The sequence below is a fragment of the Pogoniulus pusillus genome, chromosome 14 (genome assembly GCF_015220805.1).
Source record: "Pogoniulus pusillus isolate bPogPus1 chromosome 14, bPogPus1.pri, whole genome shotgun sequence".
Taxonomy (NCBI): domain Eukaryota; kingdom Metazoa; phylum Chordata; class Aves; order Piciformes; family Lybiidae; genus Pogoniulus; species Pogoniulus pusillus.
The window spans coordinates 13,947,137-13,959,441 of record NC_087277.1 but is presented as its reverse complement, the minus strand read 5'-3'; the positions used below and the strand labels follow the sequence as shown (position 1 = coordinate 13,959,441).

Below are 12,305 nucleotides of genomic sequence, written 5' to 3'. Positions count from 1 at the left end.
AAAAGAGTCTATAAAGGCACTGATTATAAACTCAGGTCAGACTGTGTCAGTACTCAAGCAGTTTCTGAGTTGTAGATGCACAATGTAGAGATTCAAATAGACCACCTATTTTGTTTCAAAGAAATCTTTCTCTCCAGGATTTAAAACACTAAATAAAAGCTGTTGTAATACCTGGGGTATCGAGTTTCTCTAATGGTATAAAGCAGACCCGCATCTTAGAGATTTTTCCAGTTGACAGAAGGTGATTAAATGGAGAGCAATGAGACAGGAAGTGCCCCAGGTGTTAAATACTTAAAGCTGGCTTGTGCCATTGTGAGTAAATGGAATCAATACTCTATGTCATTATTTAAACACTATAATTAAATTTGGAAATTCAGGTGCTTAATGTGTTCTCTGGTCCACAGCCAGAAAAAAAAATACAGTCAAAGAAGAGAGGTCCTAAACCAGATAGGCAGCTCAGGGGTGCTGGAGATCAGAGGAGAAATTAGTTCCAGGGTACTAATTGAAATCAGTGGACTTAAAGTGAAGCCAAATCAATCTCAGGGAGATGAGTGACGTTTATTCTCATTTTGCACTGATTCAGAGAGAGATGTTTTCTGGCACTCTGTGCACCCATCTTGAGTTGCTTCTTCATCACCTCTGTTGAAGTGACTGTGGCACTGTCTTGGGGAGGATTTTGCAGTGATGTTTCCCTTTGAAGGCTGCTGCTCTCCACAGCATCAGTTAAAGCAGAGCTGTTTGTGAGAGGGACCGCTGTTTCTAATTATGAAGCCCAAATATCCAGAAGAAGGATTTCTGCTTATGAACAGATTCTTGCTGCTCTTAGGTGGACTTTGAGCATATTGCTCATGATCCCCAGCAGGGGATATTGATCCTCTCTGGCACCTCTGAACTTCAGCCCTTCTGTGGCTCTGAGCTGATTGTTCACATAAGGGTCACAGAAAATGCTCGACGTGATCTCAGCCCAATACTTACGCCATAGAAAGTAGCAGATATGGTTTATATTATGCTATGAGGACTGGAACAATTTTCATTTGGGTTTAGGTGTATGTACCTGTAACTACAGGCTGAACAGGAAGCATTACCTCACCTTCTATAGATACTGCCTTCTAGGTAAGGCTTCTTCTTACATAACAGAAATATTGGGTTTGTGTTCCCAATTTTAATGCGACAGGTGGAGGAATGATGGTAATAGTTCTGCTTCCATCATCTGCAGAGGGGAATTTAATTTTGGTTCCCCTCAGGTAGCCTTGTAGCTGTGAAATGATGTTAAGGAAATACATAGTGAAAATAAATTTTGATTGTAAATACAGTTGGCCACTGGAGCAGATTGCAAAGATTTTTCCAGCTGCAACGTCTTCAAATTAAGAATGGGAAATTTCCTGGATGTTACAAGCTCAGGCAAATTACTGAGTTCAGCAGAGAAGTAAAGTACTGAAAGGTGCCTGATAGTAGGATAAGGTCAAACTACCTAGTCAAACTGTCCTGCCCGGTCCTCATCTGTAAGAATCAATGAATCATTGGTGCAGAAGTTTTTGTAGTCACCAAAGTTGTGATTACAATGCTGTAATTATTTAATTTTTTAAAATTTCAATATTAATAGCTGGAGATAATTTGCCTTAAAAAACAACCTTAACATTGCTTATAACCCCAGGGCAGAAATGGATCCAATCATATTTATGGTACTTGTGGCACAACTGTGCCTCCCATTGCTTGAAAAATAGTCTTGTGGAGCAAGTTTTGTAATGGAGTGCCTTATTTTCGTCTCACAAATCTTAAGGTCAAGCTGACTAGTTTGTCACTGACGAGGCTTTTAGTCATTTTGGGGAATTGTGAAAATAGGGCAATCACTGCTTTTCAAAGCACTGGCTCAACAGTGTTGCATTTAGAGACATGTCTTCATTCAAGTTGCATTTTTCTTAGCAGATTGTAACAGATAGATCTGTCTTTGACAGTCTGCTCTAGGGAAGAAGAAAATAAAGATCAAGGAAAATTACAATGTCAATTGCAGAAAGAAACCTTTGAGCCATTTCTGCAAAGATGAGATTGTCTAGTAGAGATTATCTTTAGAGCCGTTTCTGTGGTAAGTGCAGACAACCTTAATGCAAAATTATGCCCAAGTCTCTTTCAGATGTTCCTTTATCTAAAACCAAGCATCATAAGTAGCTCATTCACACCCCCACCTCACTTTACAAACAGTGCCACTGAAATCAGCAACAAGGATGGCAAAATCCAAAATCAGTCCCTCGGTAATCATGCTCTGCAAGGGTCTCAGTTTTGCAAGACGCTCTACAGATCCTTTAAGAACAGACATGGATTTGAGCACGATTAAGATTTTGCAGAAACAAACTGCTAATTATTGGGCTTTGCTTACTGTTGCCTTCTGGACACAAAGTCTGTATTTCAAGTTCAGATCTCATAGGTAATTTCTCTAACTTCTTTCTTGTGGAAGCTTCTTGAAATAAAGTAATCAAATATCTTGAGCGTAGAGACTTATGAATGCCTCACAGTGGAAGTGGTGGTATTCATAGAATCATAGAATCATAGAATCAACCAGGTTGGAAGAGACCTCCAAGATCATCGAGTCCAACCTATCACCCACCCCTAGCCAGTCAACTAGACCATGGCACTGAGTGCCTCATCCAGTCTTTTCTTGAAGACCCCCAGGGACGGTGCCTCCACCACCTCCCTGGGCAGCCCATTCCAATGCCAATCACTCTCTCTGTGAAGAACTTCTTCCTAACATCCAGCCTATACCTACCCTGGCACAACTTGAGACTGTGTCCCCTTGTTTTATTGCTGTTTACCTGGGAGAAGAGGCCAACCCCCACCTGGCTACAATGCCCCTTCAGGTAGTTGTAGACAGTAATAAGATCACCCCTGAGCCTCCTCTTCTCCAGGCTAAACAGGCCCAGCTCCCTCAGCCTCTCCTCATGGGATTTTTGTTCCAGGCCCCTCACCAGCTTCATTGCCCTTCTCTGGACATGCTCCAGCACCTCAACATCTTTCTTGAATTGAGGGGCCCAGAACTGGACACAGTACTCAAGGTGTGGCCTGACCAGTGCTGAGTACAGGGGAAGAATAACCTCCCTTGTCCTACTGGCCACACTGTTCCTGATGCAGGCCAGGATGCCATTGGCTCTCTTGGCCACCTGGGCACACTGCTGGTTCATCTTCAGCTTACTATCTATCAGTACCCCCAGGTCCCTTTCCTCCTGGCTGCTCTCCAGCCACTCAGTCCCCAGCCTGTAGCACTGCTTGGGGTTATTGTGGCCGAAGTGCAGAACCCTGCACTTGGCCTTGTTAAATCTCATCCCATTGGCCTCTGCCCACCCATCCAGCCTGTCCAGGTCCCTCTTCAGGGCTCTCCTACCTTCCAACAGATCAACACCTGCTCCTAGCTTGGTGTCATCTGCAAACTTACTGATGCTGGACTCAATGCCCTCGTCCAGATCATCAATAAAGATATTGAACAGGACTGGGCCCAGCACTGATCCTTGGGGAACACCACTTGTGACTGGCTGCCAACTGGATGTGGCACCATTCACCACCACTCTCTGAGCTCTGCCATCCAGCCAGTTCTTGATCCAGCACAGAGTGAATCTGTCCAAACCATGAGCTGCCAGCTTGGCTAGGAGCTTCTTGTGGCAGACAGTGTCAAAGGCTTTGCTGAAGTCCAAGTAGACTACATCCACAGCCTTCCCCACATTCACCAGGCGGGTAACCTGATCATAAAAGGAGATCAGGTTGGTGAGGCAGGACCTGCCCTTCCTAAACCCATGCTGGCTGGGCCTGATCCCTTGGCTATCCTGTAGGTGCTTTGTGATGGCACCCAAGATGACCTGTTCCATGACCTTGCCTGGCACTGAGGTCAGGCTCACAGGTCTGTAGTTTTCTGGCTCCTCCTTACGACCCTTCTTGTGTATGGGAATCACATTGGCCAGCTTCCAGTCTTCAGGGACCTCTCCAGTGAGCCAGGACTGCTGATAAATGATGGAGAGTGGCTTGGCCAGCTCAGCTGCCAGCTCTCTCAGCACCCTAGGGTGGATCCCATCCGGTCCCATGGACTTGTGAGGATCCAAGTGACTTAGCAGATCCCTTACTGCTTCCTCATGGATTAGAGGGGGACTGTACTGGTCCCTGACTCCATCCACCACTTCAGGAGTCCAGCTGTCCTGGAGACAACCTGTCCCACTAGTGAAGATTGAGGCAAAGAAGGTGTTAAGCACCTCTGCCTTTTCCTCATCCTTTGTCACTATGTTCCCATCTCTATCTAGTAAGGACTGGAGGTTGCCCTTGGCCCTTCTCTTGCCATTCATATATTTAAAGAAACACTTTTTATTTTCCTTGGCAGCCGTGGCCAGCCTGAGCTCCAAGTGGGCTTTTGCCTCTCTAATTTTTCCTCTACAAGACCTAGCAACCTCCTTGAACTTCTCCTGGGACACCTCCCCTCTTTTCCAAAGGTGATACACTCTCTTTTTAATCTTTAATTCCTTCAGCAGCTCCCTGCCCATCCAGCCTGGCTGCCTCCCTCGTTGGCTCATCTTCCGGCTCAGTGGCACTGCCTGCTCCTGTGCCTTCAGGAGTTCTTTCTTGAAGCAGGTCCAACCTTCCTGGACCCCTTTGTTTCTAAGGGCTATTTCCCAAGGAACTTTCTGAATTAGTTCCTTAAATAGGCTGAAGTCTGCCCTTCGGAAGTCCAGTGTGGAGGTTCTGTTGATGCCCCTCCTGGTTTCTCCATGGATTGAAAACTCTATAATTTCATGGTCACTGGACCCCAGGCAGCCTCCAACCACCACATCCCCTACCAGCCCCTCTCTATTTGTGAGCAGCAGGTCAAGCAGGGCTGCCCCCCCTGGTAGGCTCACGTAACAGCTGGGATAGGAAGTTGTCTTCCACACATTGCAGAAACCTTCTAGACTGCTTCTTCTCTGCAGTGTTTAAGTCCCAGTGACTTTTGGGGCATAGTGATTAACTCAGTGATTTGTAAAGTCCCATAATTTTCAGATAAGTTCTCCAATCTGATTAAATATATGTGTACATGTAAATATATTTATTTGCAGATATGCACAAATGCAGACATTTTCACATAGTGAGATGATAATTCTTATGTACACCATAAGAAACCACATTCCTTAGATGTATATCTCTTACCCTTATGTCAGAGATGCCATCCTTAGATCTCAATTATGACACTTAGTAAACTCCTTGGAGCAAGCAACAGCCACATTCTTACTATGTAGTAAAAAAAGTCCATTTTGTCCTGTGTTTGTATGAAAGAGGAATAAAATTAGGGCTTTTTGTCATTTAGAGTAACGCATGTGTGATTGGTTAGATGAAGAGGATAAAGCTTTTGATGTAGGATAAGGTGAGATGTCTGATTCTGAAGAAATATGGTGGCTATACAGTGGTTGCATGTGAATACAGAGGCCTGGAAATTGTCCATCTAGGTAGCCACCTGCTTCATGAAACAATCACAGAATCACAGAATGTTAGAGGTTGGAAAAGACCTCCAGAGATCATCAAGTCCAACCCTCCTGCCACAAGCAGGATTACCTAGGGTAGTCTGCACAGGAATGCAACCAGGCGGGTTTTGAAAGTCTCCAGAGAGGGAGACTCCACAACTTCTCTTGGCAGCCTGTTCCAGTGCTCTGTCATCCTCACTATAAGGAAATGTCTCTTCATGTTGAGGTGAAAACTTCTTTGTTGTAGTTTGTATCCATTGTTCCTTACCTTATTACTGTTCACCATCAAAAAGAGATTGGCCCCATCCGCTTGATACCCACCCCTCAGATGTTTCTAGACATTGATCAGATCTCCTCTTGGTGCCTCCAAACTAAACAGCCCCAGGCCTCTCTATCTTTCTTCATAGGGGAAATGCTCAAGGCCCCTAATCATCCTTGTGGCTCTCTGCTGACTCTCTCCAGCAGGTCCCTGTCTCTCCCAAAATGGGGAGCCCAAAATTGGACACAGTATTCCAGGTGTGGTCTCGCCAGGGCAGAGTAAAAAGGGGACAAGAACTTCCCTAGACCTGCTGGCCACACTTTTTTTGATGCACGCTAGGATGCCATTGACCCTCTTGACCACAAGAGCACATTGCTGTCCCATGGAGAACTTGCTGAAAGACCTCACACTTTGCATGCATATTTATTTATAATTTGTATTTGTTTTTCCATTTGATTTTTATTTCTTAGTTTTCCCTTTTACCTTCTCATTTTTAATTCTTAGCCAGGTGAGACTTGATCTTCTTCAGCCAACATAGTGAACTGCTGAAGATGCCTGGTCAGTATTCCAAGCAGAAATGACAAAGGGTACCAACCCATGAAAGGGTTGGTTTCAGTGCAAACACTACAGCCCAGTTTTCTTTTTTATGATTGTTTTTTAATCTCACTTCTCCCCTGTCTTCCTCCTTTCCTTTTCATCTCTTTCCTTTCCCCCCCCATTTTCCTCCTTTTCTCTCCATCCCTTTTTCCTCTCTATCTTCCTCTTTCACCCCATCTTCCTCCTTTCCTCTCCATCTCTTTCCTTCCCCCCATCTTCCTCTTTACATCTCCATAATTTTCCTCTCCACCTCCCTCCTTTCAACACCACCGCCCCTTTCCCCCCAAACCCAGAGCACCTGTGTTCTATTGGAGTCTCCTCCCACCCCAGGTGTGACCACTTTGCCCTCCCTGCCCACTCCCCTTTATAATGAGCCTCAGGGAAGGCAGAAGCTCCAAGCTTGCCCATTGTGGGCAGAGGGATCCTCCTCGCATCATCACCACTGGTGAGTCCCCCGTGGCGCGCACTGGGTGAATGGTGGAGGGGATTCAAAAGGCCGGGGGGCCTGGTGTGGCCCCCCGGTTAGCTAGGCTAGGAACAAAATGATCGCTCTAATGTCAACCACGGGTGCTGGTTGGACCTCCCTACTCAAGCTGAGCTGGTCTCTGTTTAGCTGCTTCTTTCTGCTCATTTGCAGAATGTTTTTGGGAGACAATACTGACTTCAAAGCAACTGCAGTTAAAAATTTCTTAGTGTGCACTCTGCTCTGCCAGACATTGGAGATTCCAGGTGGTTTGGTCTGACACCTTTGGGACCACAAACCTATGAGTTAGATCATTCAGCTGGGAGGAAAGAACTATTTTATTTAAAAGGAAGAGCCTTTTAGAAAATCATGTGGATGGGAATTAGCAGGCTTGGGAATTAGAGGGCTCGAGAGTGTTGCTGTCAGCTTTCTTCTGCATTTGCAGATAAAGGCAGTAGTATCCATGGTAGCTTAAATTGTGGCTGCTCTCCTGAAAAGAACTTTAAGGCCAGACTTTATTTCTAGGAGAGGATTCTAAAATGAATAAATGCTTTTTTTTGGCAAGGGCCATACTGGAGGAGAGCTAAATAACTGTCCTAGCTTGGCACAGACACACATGGGGCTGTATTTGCTCTGCAAAAGGAGAGTTTCCGTCTCCAGCCTCTGCTGTCTGGCACATTCACATATATTAATTATATTGGAAAAAAATACAACTTTTTTTTTTTTGGGTTTTAAAGCAGATGTCTAATTAGCTACTGGCTGCTATTTTTCTCTTGGACATGCTTTTGGGAGATTAATGATAATGAAAAATTGCTGAATCTCCTTTATCCCAAAGAACACTCATTTCAGTAGTTTAGATCATAGAATGTTCAGGGCTGCAAGGGACCTCAAAAGATCATCTGGTCCAGCCCCCCACCAGATCAGGAACACCTAAAGCAGATCACACTGGAATACATTCAGACAGTTCTTGAATATCTCCAGAGAGAGAGGCTCCACAGCCTCCCAGGGCAGCTGGTTCCAGTGCTCTGTCACTCTCACAGTGAAAAAATTCTTCAGGTTCACTTGGAACCCCCAAGCCTCAACTTCCACCCATTGCTCCTTGTCCTGTCAGTGAGCATCACTGAGAAGAGGCTGGCTCCATCCTTCTGGCACCCACTCCTTACATATTTAAAACATGAATGAGATCACCCCTTAGTCTCCTTCTCTCCAAGCTAAAAAGCTCCAGCTCCCTCAGGCTCTCCTCATAAGGAAGATGTTTATCTTCCTTAATCATTCTTGTGGGTCTTGTGGCTCTCTCAAGCAGCTCCCTGTTCTAGGGGGGGCAGAACTAAATACAGTACTCCAAGTGAGGCCTCACCAACACTGTAACCCACAAAATAATGCAGGCTGCTCTGCTGCTTTCAAGTCGAATCCCCATCTCTGTTTTGGGGGAGGGTTTGTTTGTTGTTGAGCATCCACATCTGCTTTGATTCATAAGTAATTTATGGTGCACTCTCAACTCCTCAGTTAACTTGTCTTCTGTGAGTATTCCGCACTGTGAACAGACTGAGTCAGTTCTGCAGACTGAAGAGTTTTACTGTTTTGGAGTCTTTGATGAATTACGTGTATTTGTATGATAAGGCATGGTGCACACACACATTGTTTCAGACCATGCTTAATGGATTGGATGTAGGAAGCTTAAAATACCACTGTGAGCTCAAGCATCTGCTGTGTTTTACAGGCTTCTACTCAGAAAAATCATCTGAAGCAAAACATATCCTGCCAAAAAGGAAAGCTGCCTGCTGACAGTCATCCCTGGGAAGAAAGGAGACATCCTCTTGTTTTGATGGAGGCAGAGAGCCTAAGCATCTCTCTAGAAATTGCCTTGACCGAACTGCCTTCTTGCAGAGCTCCAGTTCACTCTTTCTCGGTCGCTTTCATTCAGTCCTTTTCTGCCTCTGCAAGGGACCTTTTTTCTCTGAATGCCCAGGGGTGAAAAATCACTCTCCATTGTAACCAGAAAGTTAAGGGAGACAGTTCAAGGGTGGCTTCTCACCTCCATTTCAGCTGTTTTAGCTTCAACCTTCATACTGGTTTTCATCATAATTTAAGGAAAAAATGTACATGCCTGACCTTCTACCCTCCTAGAATGTGGGCAGTAACTCTTTATATCACACTATATAGCATTTTAATGTAATTGAAATAGAAACTCTGATGTTAATTGCACTGAGATATCTGGAATAGTATTCTTTTTCTTAGAAGCTGTGCCTATTTGATGTCTGCAAGAGAAGTGATAGAGCCCCACTGTCACAATGGTGATGGTAGATAGCTCTACCAGAAAGGCAGCTCTTCAGTAGTGTTATTTTTGTGAGCGCTGTCGACTGTTGTCCCATACGTTGAGCACACCTGGGAGAGGCTTGGTCTGTGCAATGGGGTTTTTCATGCTAGATGAAATGGCAGATCTCTTAGGACTGAATTATTCATGCTGATGTCATGACCTTTCATTAATATACTCAGTTTCAAAAATAAACGTTCATTCTTTTAAAATGTCTCTCTTGGTTTTTCTGCACATCTTTTTTTCTTCTAACTCGGGAATAGGCAGATCCTGAAACTTGAATGCAAATTCCTGAGAAAAGTATGTTCCTAATAACCTCAGGAAATTAGGGAAAGTTCCTATACCTCTTTCACAAAACACAGAGTGACTTCACCTTCCACAGAACAAAGCCAGCTTAGACTCATGTAATTAAAGTTCCTACCATATCCTACTAATTATATGCCACTTCCTTTAGGGAAATTATTTCCCAGTTCCTGTATCGTATCACAAGAACTGGAAGGTACAATAACACTGATTTACAGATATTTCCCCTCTCATACAATTAAAATCTGGTTTCATTCCAAGAACTCAGCTCTTTAATATTCAAGAGTCTTATATTCTTATTAGTAAATAATAGATCTTTACATTTTAGCCTCTTCTAAGAGTATTACTTTTCTTGAATATAATGATTATGGCAGTATCATGGCTTCTAACCCAAATTTAGATTACTTGCTTTGTTTAAACTTCCAAATGAGCACAAAGCCTTGCTTACATGTCTGTCTTTCTCCTGCATTTGCATTTGCAAATGATGGGTTTGTAAATCATCTCATCCCCCACCACGCAAAGTATTTAAGTTATTACCAATGCATCTTGGGTTTCATCTAATTAAACCATACCCAACTGATGGATGTGTTTTTGCTTTATCTTCCCCTGCACAATGACATTCTTTCATTTACTAGGTTTTTCTGGGTCACCTTTCCTTAATTCCTGCAAAATTTCTGGAAAGAATAGCAAGACAATTTATTCTTAGAGTCCTAGTACATAATTTCAGATAGGATCTGACCCCAAGCTCAGTGAAATCAACTGCATGATGCCTCATGATTTTTGATTAAAATGGACATGTTCAACTTGGTTGTTTGTCAGTGAGGGACAATGGACTCCACACAACCTAATGTGAATCCCACCTGAGACCTTTATTGTAGGTTATGACTCTGCTTATGTAGTCTTGAGCATAGACCTCATGCCTACACATTAGCATATTCTAGGTGAGTACAGCCCAGTCCTTTACACATATTAGGCCTTGTTTTTCCCCCTAGTCAGATGTCCCGCTATCTTTCCTCTCCTGTGGAGGCATCCTGAAGCTGTGGGAATGAAGGTCAAATGCATATACACTGCTTGCTATTATTCCTTCTCACATTGCATTCCCACAGTTGTTCTGAAACTTCTTAGATTTAGACATCCTCTTTCTTCTCCTTTTCAATAGCTTAAGCGTGGGCAAGGGCCAAAAAAAAGTTAGACTCTTTTGATGACTGCTACAGAATAGAGAAGTTTCAGTGAGACAGGAGAGAAAGAGATAACTCAGAGGTCAGAGATAAAGACTTGGAGACTGTGCTTCTCCCCCACTGCAAATACAACCTACCCCTTTCCATAAAACCTGCACTCTCAAATCTTTCTTGACTTGAGAAGTAAGAGTTAGCTTTGCTCATATCTTGTTCCTGAATATTGTTATACCATAAATCAGGTAAAACAAAATCCTTCCTACCCTCTTGAGAGATGAATGCACGTGCATCCCACCTCTCAAGATATTTTGGCACAATGTCTGTGATCAAGAACAACTGTTCTACCACTTTCTTACGTTCATAAATGAAAGTAGTTAAATCCATATGGCTTCCTACTCAACATCACAGCCTTCATTTAAACACAGATTTTTGTGGCTGTCTGGAAGGAAAACAGCATGATTTCCTGGGGACCTATTCCAGCCACAACAGTTATTATTTTACGGAACAGAGTAGTAAAAGGAAACAGTTCTTGGCTTTGGCCGAGATTATGGAATAGGCAACTGGCTTCAGAGATAGTAACTTGATTATCATAGTGCTGAATTTTTGAGCACTTATAAGGGACTTTCTTTGTTTCTTAGTGCATTTCTTGGTGTTAGTCTTCATATAAGGCTTGGATATTGTTAGACATCCAGGAAGGGGAGTCATAGAGTTCCCTGTGCTGTGCAGGAAGCTCCAAAATTAGCCAATAGAATCCTTTAAGGGAAGGCTTAAATTCTTTGCCTTCTTAGCAGTCCTCGGCAGAATATCATCTGTGAATTTACTCCTTGCAGTGCTCTCTAATCCCTCAGTCAAAATTCATGGACAAAAGTATTTTGGGGGAAAAGTGAAGTGAAAAAGAAAAAGACTTCATACTGTACTTTAGTAAAAAAAGTTCTGCCATTTTGCCTGGGGTAACACCAAGACTTTGAAGGACTGCATGAGTGAAGCTTTTACATGACATTAGAGTTCAAACTAGGCAGATTACAAGTATGATCATACCACTGGGATGTTTTATGTATCCTACTTCCTCTCTTCATGCTTAAACTGCTCTTATGCTTTGAAGTGGGTAGCTTCCAGCAGCTTTTCCAGCTTCAGCTCCTAATACCATACCTATAGGTAAGCAATCTCAGAAGCAGTGGCCAGGAGAGTTCTCAGAAGACAGAGTTAAGAATGCAAATTCTTCCAGACTGCTCTTCTTGACCTTGGTTAGTTACTATATGTAATGCTTAGATGGGAGGCATAACACTGCCCCTCCTAGCAATCTTCTGTGAATACCTTCTGTCAGTGCTTGGCAGGCATGGTCCAAGCATGCTTATGGGAGTACATAAGCCTCTGGGCATGGAGACACTCCTCTCTATGTGCCAGAACCTCAGTGGATGCCTCAAGACCATCTGGTAGTTGGAGGCCATTTTAGGCAGGGGTTCAAACAGAAAGAGAACTAAGATTTTGTCTTAGGCATCTGCAGGATGATTGAGTGTGGCAACTCTAAGTAGCTTTTCCAAGTTCATGCAACTATATTCCACTGGGTTTGAGCCCTGTGTGATGTTTAGATTTCAACTTTAGGCTCTGGACCTCCTTCTACATAGCCAGAAATGAGGTTTCAGAAGCTATTAGTTGGGCAAATTGCTTTCAAGAGCATTCAGTGTGTACTTACATCTGACTGCTTATATAACTGTGCAAAAATTCCTGA

The 12,305-nt window shown here is 43.5% G+C and overlaps 2 long non-coding RNA genes across 2 annotated transcripts in view; both read left to right on the top strand.

Annotated features, from left to right (window-relative positions):
- Positions 1-12,305, top strand: part of LOC135181051 (uncharacterized) — a 72,117-nt gene that overhangs the window by 27,036 nt on the left and 32,776 nt on the right. The gene's annotated exons all lie outside the window — the stretch shown is intronic.
- Positions 6,527-9,310, top strand: LOC135181050 (uncharacterized). The gene is made up of 2 exons (XR_010304679.1): positions 6,527-6,766; positions 8,505-9,310. It is a non-coding gene; the product is annotated as an uncharacterized LOC135181050 (long non-coding RNA).